Below are 11,976 nucleotides of genomic sequence, written 5' to 3'. Positions count from 1 at the left end.
CAGGTCCTGGGACAGTGCAGGCCGGTGGTGGGGCCCGCACGAGCTCACACTGCTCAACCCACAGGAGAGGGCAGCCTAGGCAAGACATGTAGGATGGAAAAACCATCCCAGTCGGGGGTCAGCTGGGGCCGTCACTGAAAATCTGAGTGGCCCTACATCACTGCCAATGTTGGAAACGGATAGGGCCCCTTTCTGCCCCCTACAAGGAGGATCCTAAGGTCACAGCCTAGTATTCAGCCCTAGCCAAGGGTGAGTGTGAGGGTCAGGGCGGGCACTCTGAGCACAGTCAGGTACAGGTAAACACTGTCAAAGCCAAGACAAAAAGCCTTAGTGCTTTGCCCCATCAAGCCTACCCAGCTTAGAGAGGGTGAATCAACCACTCAGTGGCCCCTCAACCCCCTCCCTCAGTGACCTGAAGTCAGGCTGGATGGCCTCCTACGTCCAGGCCCGTGCCCGCGTCTGTGAGATGGTAGAGGGCAGAGAGAGCCCTTGTCCACCCGCCTGTGCAGCCTCCACCCTCCAACACACACAGCCTCACGGGTGCCCCCCACAGGTCTCCCCTTAGGGCAAAGCTGTTCCCAGCACTCCCCCACCTCCTACCCTTCAGTCATACAGGTTCAGGGAGGCGTTCGTTCCTGCTTCCCCACGCTCCAGACAGTCAGGAGCCTGCTGCCCCCGCTGATCGCAGGCTGACGATGCCACCCAGAGTCCAAGGCTGCAGGGCAGGGAAAGCCTGTGCCCACCACCTGTCCTGTGTAGCCTGCGCAAGCCCCTGGGGGGAGAGGGGGACAGAAGGGAGTGAGCCTCCAAGGCCTCTGACACACTGAGAAGTACTCCATTGTCAAGGCCATCAAGGCCACAGCCACGCCTTGGCCAGTATCCCTGGGGCTCTTCCTGCGAGGAAACCGATCGACGCGCACTGCAAAGAAGGGGCCAGGCCGAGGTGGTCCAGGGTCTGATTTATTGCGTTGGTGGTCACCGGATGCTGTCCCCGCACTTCCCTCCCTCCCTCTTCCAACCTTCTCCTCCTGTCTCCCACTCTTCTTCCTCGTGTATTCAGAGCTGCAGAGAACAAAAGAGGAGAAAACACATGTTTGTGAAGGCAAAAAGGCAGATGGGCTGGCACATGGGAAGAGGACTGCTTCTGAGTCTCACCCACAGAGCGGGGGTGCCTGCCTTGTGTGTTTCTATGCCTGGTGTGGGGGACGATTTGCTGAACCCTAGGCAAATGATGCACTCCCTCCTTTCCTTCCACACACCCTCCGCCCCCACCCCTGCCAGCTCCGGGGTGTCCCGTTCAGGTCATACATCCCCCACGGACAGAAGGCCTGACCGCTGGACCTGGGTCTTTTGGGCCTGGGTAATACAGGGAGATAACCTTGGGAAGGACTCCAGGGCCTAGGGAACCGCTAAGGAAGTACAATCTACCGTTAAGGAAGTAAGACTGTCAGTGGCCTCTTGCTTCAGAAGGTTGTCATGGGGTGATGGCCGTGGTTTAAGTTTGATGTCAACAGTCAGGTCTCACTTGTCTCTGAGTACACCCAGGACATACAGACTCTCAATAAATGCTGACTTATGGCAGCTGAATAAGCGGATGAACTGCTGTAGCTAACACCTACGTTTCTAGTTATTTCCTCTGAATCTCTTTAAAACCTCCTCCTCCATCTCCTCCTTCACCTCCTTCTCCTCCATCACCGTACAAATAAATAGCGCTCCACAGGATTCCGTTCTAGGCCCTGCTCTCCTTGCTCTTGGTGCACACTCCCGAACCACCTCACACAGGCCCGTCTTCCCTGTGTGTGCCGGGGCTGCGTGCCGGTCACTTCCCATGGCTCTCTCCTCTCCTCCAGACCCCACAGCCAACTGCTGAACGACTAGACACCTCCTTTTGAACGGCATGCCCCGAATCACAGTCAACATGGCCAAATCTGTTTCTCCTCTGGGGCTCTTGGGATTGTTACCAACTACCCACATACCCAAGCCACACACAAGTGAGCCTCGTCCTTGACTACTTCTTCTGTCCTCTCATCCCAGCCATCAGAATCCTCTCAATTAAATGCCTCAAATTCATTTATTCATTCATTCTCTCTCTCTGTGTGTGTCTCCCCCACTCTCTCCCTCTACCCTTCTCCATTCCTCTCTAAAACCAATAACCATATCCTCAACTGAGGATTAATTTTTAAAAAAGATAAAGAAAACAAGTGCCCTAAATATTTCTAAATTCTACCCACTTCTCTTTCCCCACGGACACCACTCAGACCCAGACACGCTGACCTCTCACGGAGACACCAGAGCTGCCTCCTTGTAGGCTTCCCGCCCCCTGTCCCGCTTCCATCTGTTCCCCACGGGGCAGTCCGAGTGGTGTCTAAAACACCAACCCACCGCTGGGGGTGGGGGCACGGGGGGGGGGGCAGGCTCCACCCCCCTCAGCCTGGCTCACATAGCCCTCTGAGCCTGTTCCCCTCCCCACCCTCACTTCTGCCACCGAACTTTTCACACTGCACTGAGGCCTCACCAAGCGCCGGCAGGGCTCACTTGCTTAACCACGGTCCACTCCTCCTGCCCCTCATCTTGTCTTGCTAATAACGCCTGTTCACCTGACAAGCTTCACCCTAGACATCACAGACTTCTTCCGGAAGCTGCCCCTCCACTACGCTGTCACAGGAGCCTGTGCTTCCCTAATATAACACTAATCACACCCTACCGCAACTGCTCATTTACTTTGTATCCCCCGATGTACAGGGTGGGGCAAAAGGAGGTTTACGGCTGTGAGTACACAAACAGTATATTCTTGGATTATATTTATCATCATAATATTTTCCATACAAACAACTGTAAACCTTCTTATGCCCTATCCTGTATATATCCATAAGTATTTGCTGACTGTGCTACTAGGTTACAGGGCACCACCCAAGTCCTTTACAGAGGCCGATCCAAGTTTTTTGTTTTACTTGGTTTTAAATGGCTTTACTGAGATTTAGTCCGCATGCCATACAATTCACCCATTTAAAACATACAGTGCAATGGCTTTTGGCATGTTCACGGAATTGAGCAATCGTCACTGGAATCAATCTTAGAGCATTTTCATCAACCCCAAAAGAAACTGCACTCCTTAGCGATCTTCCCCAGGCCTTGTCCTCCCCCAGCCCCATCACCACCCTGAGGCCACCACTAATCTACTTTCTGCCCACACATTTTCCTATTCTAGATATTTCTTATAAAGAAAATATGGTTAGGTCTTTCCAGGTTACCCAGTACAAAGAGTCACCTGAGAACTTTCCTGGAGATTCCAATTCAGAGGTCTGGGGTGGGGCTAGGGAATCTGTATTTTTAACACGTGTTCCAGGCAATTCTCTACTTAATTAGGTTGCATCTGCTTTGACTATCTCCAGCAACCAAGGCCAAATACACAGCAGGTGATAAGGATTAGCTTTTGATGATACCTCTAAAACTTGTATCTAGCTCTTAGCTCCCTATATTCAGCTCCCTAAGTGATGTCTTGGTCTTATCTCAAACACAACCTGAAAACATTTCAAGTACATTCAATGCAGAAAAAGCCTGGACACTGAAAACATTTGCCACAGTCCCCATAAAGCACAGCTCTTAAGAGCGCACTTGCCCCACTGGGACCCCAGTTAAGAAATGGAGGGGAAGGCTGGCTGGGGCACAATACAGAGAGTGAGAGCTGTCAGACTGGTGGAGGAGAGGCAAACAAATCGAATCCACAGGGGTAAGAGGGGCAGCTAGAAATGAAGGGAAAGAGGTGATCAGGGGCTTGGTCACAGAGGCCCTCTGGAGAAGCTGAAGAGTTTGGGATTTTCTGCCAGGGCACTGGGGAGCCATCCTTAAGCAGGGGAGTTTTGAGATCGCGTCTCTGCTTTGGAAAGGTCACTTAAGCAGCTGTGTGGAGGCAAGAAGACACTGTGATGAGAGCACAGTTCTGGTCAAGAGAAGTGATAGGAACCTGGGCTAGGGTGGAGGCAGTGGGGATGGAAAGGTTAGCATGAAGAGATGTTCTGAAGGCAGAAGAGGCGGGATTTGGTGATTGATAGGATGTAGGAGATGAAAGAATGAAGCCCAGGTTTCTGGCCTATGGGAGGGAGGGAGGGAAGGAGGGATGGATGGAGGGATGGTAGTATCTTTCATTGAAAAGAGAGAGCCTTAGAGAAGCAGGTTAGGAGAATGATAAGGTCATAAGGGTGGACTGGGAGCCACCCAGGAGGAAGTATCCAGAAAGAAGCTGGATATGTAGATCTGGGGCAAGAAGAGAAGGCTGTGGGTGAGAGGCAGAAGTTTGAGAGTCATTCTTGCTTTACTGTGAAATCTCACAACTACTGTGATGTCCAGTGAACAAATGTCCCTCCCATACCTGTAGTCCATACCTTTTACCTGCCTCTCCACTCTTGACTTTTACCTAGTAATGCTCATGAGATTTAATGCGGCCTGCCCAGACTAATGTAAGGAAAAATATAAGGTACTTGAGGACTAAGGATGTCTCCTATCTCCAGTATTACCTAGCCTCAAGCATAGACCTGGGTCTCAGTTCTTCTGGACATACTTGTAGATTAATGTCATCACTCCAAACACCTCTGCTACCTGCCTTCCATCATTAAAGGCCTTCCTTTGGGTTAAGGCAGTAGTGTCCACCTTATTTTAGGAGCAGAAACCATTTTTTTCCCTGAACAAATCACATAAACTTTGGAGAAGTGGGGGAGGGTTGGTGGAGCCTGTCAGCTTGACCTCCCTTCCCCTCCCCTTCCAAAGCAGCCCCTGAGCTAAAGAGTCACACCCAGGGGATGGTAGAAATGTATCCCACAGTGAAGACCTCTGGGCAGCCAGAGAAAGAACAGGAAGGGAGAAGGTGAGGCCAGAAGGTCTGAGTACTCACTCTGGTTTCGCCAATGAGTTATTGGATGACTCTAAGCAAGTATTCATTTCTTGAGTTTGGCACAAAACCGTGTCTGGCTCTTTAGACAGAGCTGTGAACATCAGTAGAAAGGGCAGCCACAAAAAGGTGTTTTGCAAAATGAGATAATTAAAGAATAATCGATGCCCATTTGAAAAATGCAGGTAAGAGCACAAACAAAAGTAACCTACTTCCCTATATCCTACTCCCCAGGACATAGGTCTAGGTAGAGTCATTTAGACTTTAGAAAGTGGTAATTTGAACTGAGAGGTTAAAACAAAAAGACTTTTACAGGGGTCCAAAGAAAGCATACATCAATAAGGATAAAAAAATCCTGTGATCTCAGTAGAAGATGGTGTAGAAGGGCAGCTCTTTAAAATGTCAGGAGAAAGTGGTTGGCCTTGGCAGTTGACATTGAAAGCCCGGTCAAATGGTGTGGGATGACTTGCTGTCCCCCTAACACTCTTGTGCCCTTTCATACCCTTGATTATGACTCTTCACCTTATATGCCTTTCCTTTCTTGTTAATTCCCAGCTGAAACAAGATACTCCTGGGAATGATTTGCTCCTTTATCTCCTGATCCATTTCTTCCCATAACAGTTATTGCATTAATTTTTTGTTTTTGTTTTCTAACCAATCTGACCAGTTAAACTTTTGAGTTCAAGGGCAGGAACTTGGGTCATCTCTATATCCCCAGGGCCTAGAACAGGGAATTGAACCTAGATGGTGCTCAATAAATGCTTGCTGAATTGGATTATGTCTCACACATGTACCCCGGTAGATACAGAGGCATCAGGAGTATTCAGAGATAACTTTAGGTCTTATCCACCACAGTGGATAGGAAGATTCTCACCCGCTGTTACTTCATCTCCCCTTCATTTGTTTCTCTTGCTTAGAGAGTAATTACAAAACAAACAAACAAACAACAACCATGATTATTGCAAGCTTTACGGGGCAACTTGTGGGAGCAAGGAAGATCTTGGAAATATAATTGTTCTCCTGAGAATTATAGCACAAAGTACATCTTCCCCAGTGCACTCCCAGAAAGAATGGCTCCCAGGTTAAGGAAAGCAAATGCAGTAACTGATTCTATTAATGAATCTAGAAAGAGCATGTCTATCAGAAGTAGATTTGGGAGTGAGGGTAGGTAACAAGAAGCATAAAAATAAAAGAAATAATAACAATAATGGAAAAAAACAATAGTGTACATTTACTGTATGATTACTGGTGCCTACGGTTATGTGAAAAGCTTTATTTGCATTGTCTCATTTAATTTGAACCACTGTGAGAATTAATTATCATCCTATCTTATCGAGAAGAAACCTGCAGTTGAGTGGTTAGTAATTCACCCAAGATCACATAGCTAATAAGGAGCTAAGACTTGAATGCTGGACAATCTGACTCCATCACCCAGTTATATAACATTTAAGTTATATAACTAACATTTCTGAATCTAATTAACCATTCACCAAAGCTTTCTAGTAATTTGACTTCCCAAGAGGCTCTCCCATAGAGAGACTCTGCCAGCACAAGAGCATTGGTTCACCTGCCACTTAGTAAAACAGCACTCGGCTCATCCATCAAGTTCGTACGAACCTACCAAGTCCCTAAGGGAGGAATCCACTCTGAGGCTACAGGCTACATTTCTGGTCCTATCTGTGAGGCTGAAGGCCAGATCCTGGAACATGGTGACTTCACTGATGCTGTGTGGTAAGCTGACAGCCTTCTGCCAATAATGCCCTAACTCTTATGGACTACAAACCTAAGAGATGGTTCACAGAAAGAACACTTCCTTAGATCAATGAGTGGTTTTAAATCACCAAAGTTCTCACTGGTGAGGCAGTTTGGTGTGGTACTGCAGCAAACAAACCTGTCCTTAATTTTACCATCCTAACTATTTCACAGACTCTCATCATATTACTTTTCCCTCTCTGCTTGTTTCTGTCCAGCCTGAAAACTTCTTTTTGGCTTGGCTTTCTGTTCCTTGGTTGATTCCACAAAGTAGGACACACCACAACTTCCTACAGGGGAAAGAAAATATTTCCTTTTGTTCCTTCCTAGTGATCCTCAGCATCTTCTCAGCCCTGTGACAGAACAGCACACGGGATCTTTGTCTTCAGACAGCAGGCTCCAAGGCCACTTAGACACCATTCCTGGCTTCCAAGTGATGACTCAGAGGTCATATAGTTGTAATTATAGTTGATATAATATAAATATAGTTATCTTAGTTGCTATAACAAAATACCACTGACTGAGTGCTTTATAAACAACAGAAATTTATTGCTTATAGTTCTGGAGGCTGGGAAGACTGAGGTCAAAGCACCAACATGGTCATACTCTGGTGAAGGCCCTCCTCCTGGTTCATAGCTGCTACCTTCTTATTTGTGACTCCACATGGTGGAAGGGGCTAGGGATGTCTTTGAAGCCTCTTTTAAAAGGCACTAATTACATTTATGAGGGTTCCATCCTCATGACTTAAGAACCTCCCAAAGGCTCTACCTACTAACACTATCATATCTGGCAATAGAATTTCCACATATGAACATGGGAGGGAATACAAATATTCTGACCAAAGCAGTTATAAATTTAGATGTAAATATAATTGAGGGTTTTTTTTTGCCATCAAAATACACTGCCTTGTATTTGTCTACATTAAAGTCTTAGAAGATGTACTTAACTCTTAAAGATAAGGAAGATGGTTTGAAGTAAAACCTTAGAAAAGTGAACTAATCAGATTATTAAAGATACTAGTGGCTGGTGTGGCTCAGTGGTTGAATGCTAGCCTGTGCCAGGCTGTGCCAGGCTGTGCCAGGTCCCCACTGGAGGTGTGGGAGAGGCAGCCACACACTGATGTTTCTCTCCCTCTCTTTCTCCTTCCCTTCTCCTCTTTCTAAATACATAAAATCTTTTTAAAAAGATTATTTATTTATTTATTTTTAGAGAGGGAAGGGAGGGAGAAAGAGAGAGAAACATTAATGTGCAGTTGCTGGGGGCCATGGCCTGCAACCCAGGCATGTGTCCTGACTGGGAATCAAACCTGCGATGCTTTGGTTTGCAGCCTGCACTCAATCCACGGAGCTACACCAGCCAGGGCTCATAAATAAAATCTTTTTTTAAAAAAGATACTAGCAAGAAAAAGAAACTAATGATTTAAGTGCAAGTGAGCTTTGTTGCTTCTAGTACATAGTTCTTAAATGCTACCAGGAGCTGTTTGGGGTAGAGGGCTGAAGAATATGTAAAATGCAAATATTCCAGAGGTAATTTTTCTCTAAGTTTCCCTTTTCTCTATGTTTGAGTCTTAGGGTGTGTATATGAGACAATTAGGATTATTTGGTTCCTAGAAAAGGGGTCACGTGTAAATTTTCACAATATTTCACATATTTCTACAATAGTAACTAATCAATAAGGCAAGTGCCTAAGATGAAGAATCAGATAATTTGGGTCCTGGTTATCCCAAATTATCCCTCTTAATGTTTGTACCCAAGCAGTTGAATGTTGCTGGAGAAAAACCACACACTGGGACAACTGGTTTAACTTTACACTCATGATCATAAACTTCGAATGGGTACCCAATGCTGTCAAGGCAGTCCTACTAGGAAAGCTGGAAATTTGCTTTTTCCTTTCCCCTGAATTTGCATCATCTTCACCTTAGTTACCCTGATTATCACAGTGGAAGCATCCTGTTCCTATACAAGGTCAATCCTCCCAGTTTCCGTATATCCTTCCATGGATTCTACTCCTATGTAGGTCAAGTAAGCTTTCTCTCTACTGTATTCCTCCCGATGGCATAAAAACATGCTCTACAACCCTACCATTTTTTAAAACATCTCTTGACCCCATATTCTTCCAGTCATGCCTACATTTCTTTGCTCCCTTCACAGAAAACCTCTCACGTTGTCTACATGTGCAGTCTCTATTTTCTCACCTTCCCCGTTCACTCTTCAACGCACTGTAGTCATGTCCAGATTTCAGATTTACCTACATGAATCAAGCCAAGGCCTCCAGTGATACTCTTAGTGATCTCCAAGGTGACCAATCCAAACCATATCTGTAGCCCAAGTATACCTCTCAGCAGCACTAGACACAACTGACCATACCCCTCCTACCTGAAACCTTCTCTGCCCTTAAATTTCACAACTCAACACTGTGGATTTCCTTCTGCCTTCGTGGCTGCTCCCTCTCCATCTCCATTTACCCTCTCTCTAAATGCCGGAGTGCCTAGTATCTGACACCGGAACTTCTCTTCGCTCTTTCCCTTAAGTCAGATTAAACCATCTGTATAGTTTAATCAGCACATACAGTTTAAAAACATCTACTTGCCAACGTCTAAGTATCTGGAGATTTTACATTTAAAAATCGATTTTTCTGATTACCTTTAAAAAAAAAAAAAGACCTGCCAATATTGGGGCAGTATTCTCACAATAGAAAAAATGGAGCAGAAGCTGTCCCCTTCACGCTAGGCTCGTTTGTTATCCACATCTAAGGGAGCTGAGACCACAATCCTGAATCAGATCCCCCAAAGTACCAAAGTCTCTCCTCGCGGAGCCACCAGAGTACCGTCTTCAATCAGCTTCCTCGCGGGTTGGGTCAAGTCCGCAGGTGCACCTGGTGCGCGGGAGGGGCGACCGCCATCTGAGCGGCTGCAGGACTCCGCCCACAGAACATTTATCAGCCCTCAGGACAAAAACAAGAAACGCACATTCTGAAATACAGAATTACACCGCGCCAAATACGAAAGTCCCTTCGGGAGAAGACGAGTGCTATGACCGTGCCAAAGTATCAAGTCTGGTCTTTCGCCGGCCTCTCCGGGCTGAGGTGGCTTGGGGACAGGAAGAAGCCCTCTTCCAGGGCAAAGGGACCCCCCAAAACTGCTGGTCAAAAACAGCTCTTCTCGTTGTCACTCGCCGACGGTGAATTGTTTGAGATGAGAATTCGCGAGGACCGGACGGGCCTTACACTTTGGCGGGATGCGGTGCGGCGCTCAAAGAGCCGGGCGGGCGAGGCCAGGGTGGAGACTGGGGCGGGGACTGCCCCAAGAACCGCCTCTGCCCCACCACCTAGCCCCACACAGGCTTCCTTCAAACACCCTCCACCCTCTTTACGGGTTCAGGGCCGGAGACCGCAGCTAAGGAACCGGGTTAAGAGGTACCGGAATCCCGGGCCGCCTACAGGCGACAACCTCCGCCCAAGAAGCCCCACCCAGCTGGAGACCGGACGTCGCGGCGCCCGCTGAGCCCACGCGCGACCGGGCGAGAGCGCGGGAGGGCGCGTGCGGCGTGACGTGACTCGCGGCGCGTTCCGTTACGCCATCGCGCCCGCTTTTGAAAGTTGGCGCCCGGGGCCGCCTCCCATGCTGCCCTGCGCCAACCCCTCCCCTCACCTTTCCTCCCCCGCCCTCCACTCGTCGCCCGGCCGGCCCCCCCCATCCGTCCCTTCCCTTATCAGCACCCGCGGCCCCGGCAGCGCCGACGCAGGCGCACTGCACCGCACCGCCGCCATTTTGTGTCCGAGCCTGTGGAGCGATTAAACCGTGCGCGGAGCTGCTTCTTTGGCGGCAGCGGCGGCGCGGTGGCCGGTGCGGGTGCGCGGAGCTGGCCGGGGACGCCAGGTGGCCGGAGCGGTGGAGCGGCGGCGAAGCGAGCGCTGCGGGGGGTGTGGCGCGGAGGTAAGGGGGCCCCGGGTGGAGGAGGTTTCGCGGGCCGCCTCTAGGTGTCACGATGGGGCCGCTCCGGTCGGCGCTGGCTGCAGCCCGGCGCCAGCGCCGCCGCCGGGGGGTGTTTGTCTCCCTCTACCGTCCCTGCTGCGGCGCGGCCGCCGCCATTGCCCGTCGCCGCCACGGCCCGGCCGGCCCCCCCTAACACACACCCGCGCGCTAGGCCTTCCTCCTGGCTACGCGCTGGGCCTCCGGCGGCGACAGAGGCCCGCGCGCTAGCGACTCCATTTTCCTTCCTTTGTCTCTGCCCTCGACACCGGTTCTTGGCCCGACCGATTGCCCGGCCGTGGCCCGCCCTCTGCCCTCCGCCCCACCCGAGGCGGGTGGCCTCAGCGGAGAGGCGATCTCCGCACCTCGGCTTCCGCGCCCGCTGTCCTCAAGGGTCCCCACTCACTGCCGCTGCGCGCGTAGCCGGGTCTCCGTGCAGTATGGGTGTCGGGCCCTGGCCAACGCCTCTCGGGCTGCCCATCCTCCAGCCGGCCGGGTCCCCAGCACCTACCCGGTCGCCCTGTGAGGTTGCTCGGCGGTCGCTCCCAGTGCGCACGTCGTCGCCGCTGGTCTCCGTCTCCACCGAGTGGCGCAGGCGGCGCTGCTGCGAGCAGAGGGACCCCAGAGCTGCCGAGAGCTCCCTCTGCAAGGCTGGCTGAGCTGCTCGCGCCTCGACGCCGCCTGAGCGGGCGGGGGGACGCGCGCTCGCCGCCCCCGCCGGGCCCCGCTGCGCCCCTAAACTAGTGTCCGGGCTCTTTGTCGGACCCTACCGGTGCGGCCCTCCACGGTGAGCGGAAAAGACACTAGTTACAGACCAAGTAGTTTTATTGGAGCCAGGGTCAGACTCCTCTTACAGTGAGGGATAGCTTGACTGTGCGCTAAGAGATCTCAAAGGGATCAAAACTTAGTTTCACACTGATCGCAAGTGACGTGACAAATTCCTGAATTCGGGGTTATGGGCTGGCCAAGTTAGGCAGGCGACCCTTGAGTTTCCCTCGTGCTTTAATATGTCCTAACCCTAACTTAGTGCATTACTTAGTACCTGATGCTCTAGGGCTAGGCTAAGGTAGTTCTCCGGGATTCGGCAACCCGATCTAAAGCTCCAGTAGGGCAGAATGAATTTATTCTTGACTCCATTGGTAATTTGCCCATACGCTGAAATCTGAGGGTTGATGTTGTAATTGAATCTTGGGTCACTAGCAGCAGTTGGTTTATAAATATCTACGCCTAATGTAACTACCATTTAGTAGCACACTTCCTGCAGCCCTGGGTTCAGAATTAAGTAAACATTCGCATACTTAATCTTTTTGCTCTTTCCTCAAATACCTTAATATAGTATGGTGGTGCATTTGACGTTTAACAAACCTGG

At 50.0% G+C, this 11,976-nt stretch overlaps 1 protein-coding gene and 1 long non-coding RNA gene across 3 annotated transcripts in view; one reads left to right on the top strand and one right to left on the bottom strand.

The window, feature by feature from the left end:
* Positions 1-944: 944 nt before the first annotated feature.
* LOC123805851 lies at positions 945-11,393 on the bottom strand. 2 transcript variants are annotated; one of them, XR_006783388.1, is made up of 3 exons: positions 11,014-11,393; positions 9,432-9,580; positions 945-1,062 (listed from the first exon to the last, which is right to left on the bottom strand). It is a non-coding gene; the product is annotated as an uncharacterized LOC123805851 (long non-coding RNA). The 2 variants fall into 2 exon arrangements; XR_006783387.1 differs by having other exon boundaries at positions 11,119-11,385.
* CTCF (CCCTC-binding factor) overlaps positions 10,356-11,976 on the top strand; it is a 43,354-nt gene continuing 41,733 nt past the window's right edge. The window contains exon 1 of the mRNA XM_045818644.1: positions 10,356-10,571. The gene's annotated coding sequence lies outside the window, so the exon portion shown is untranslated. The remainder of the gene's footprint in view (positions 10,572-11,976) is intronic.

Source organism: Phyllostomus hastatus, unplaced genomic scaffold (genome assembly GCF_019186645.2).
Source record: "Phyllostomus hastatus isolate PE091 unplaced genomic scaffold, TTU_PhHast_1.1 phas_scaffold_345, whole genome shotgun sequence".
Taxonomy (NCBI): domain Eukaryota; kingdom Metazoa; phylum Chordata; class Mammalia; order Chiroptera; family Phyllostomidae; genus Phyllostomus; species Phyllostomus hastatus.
Note: the sequence above shows the minus strand (reverse complement) of the source record. Positions and strands in the feature narration are given on the sequence as shown.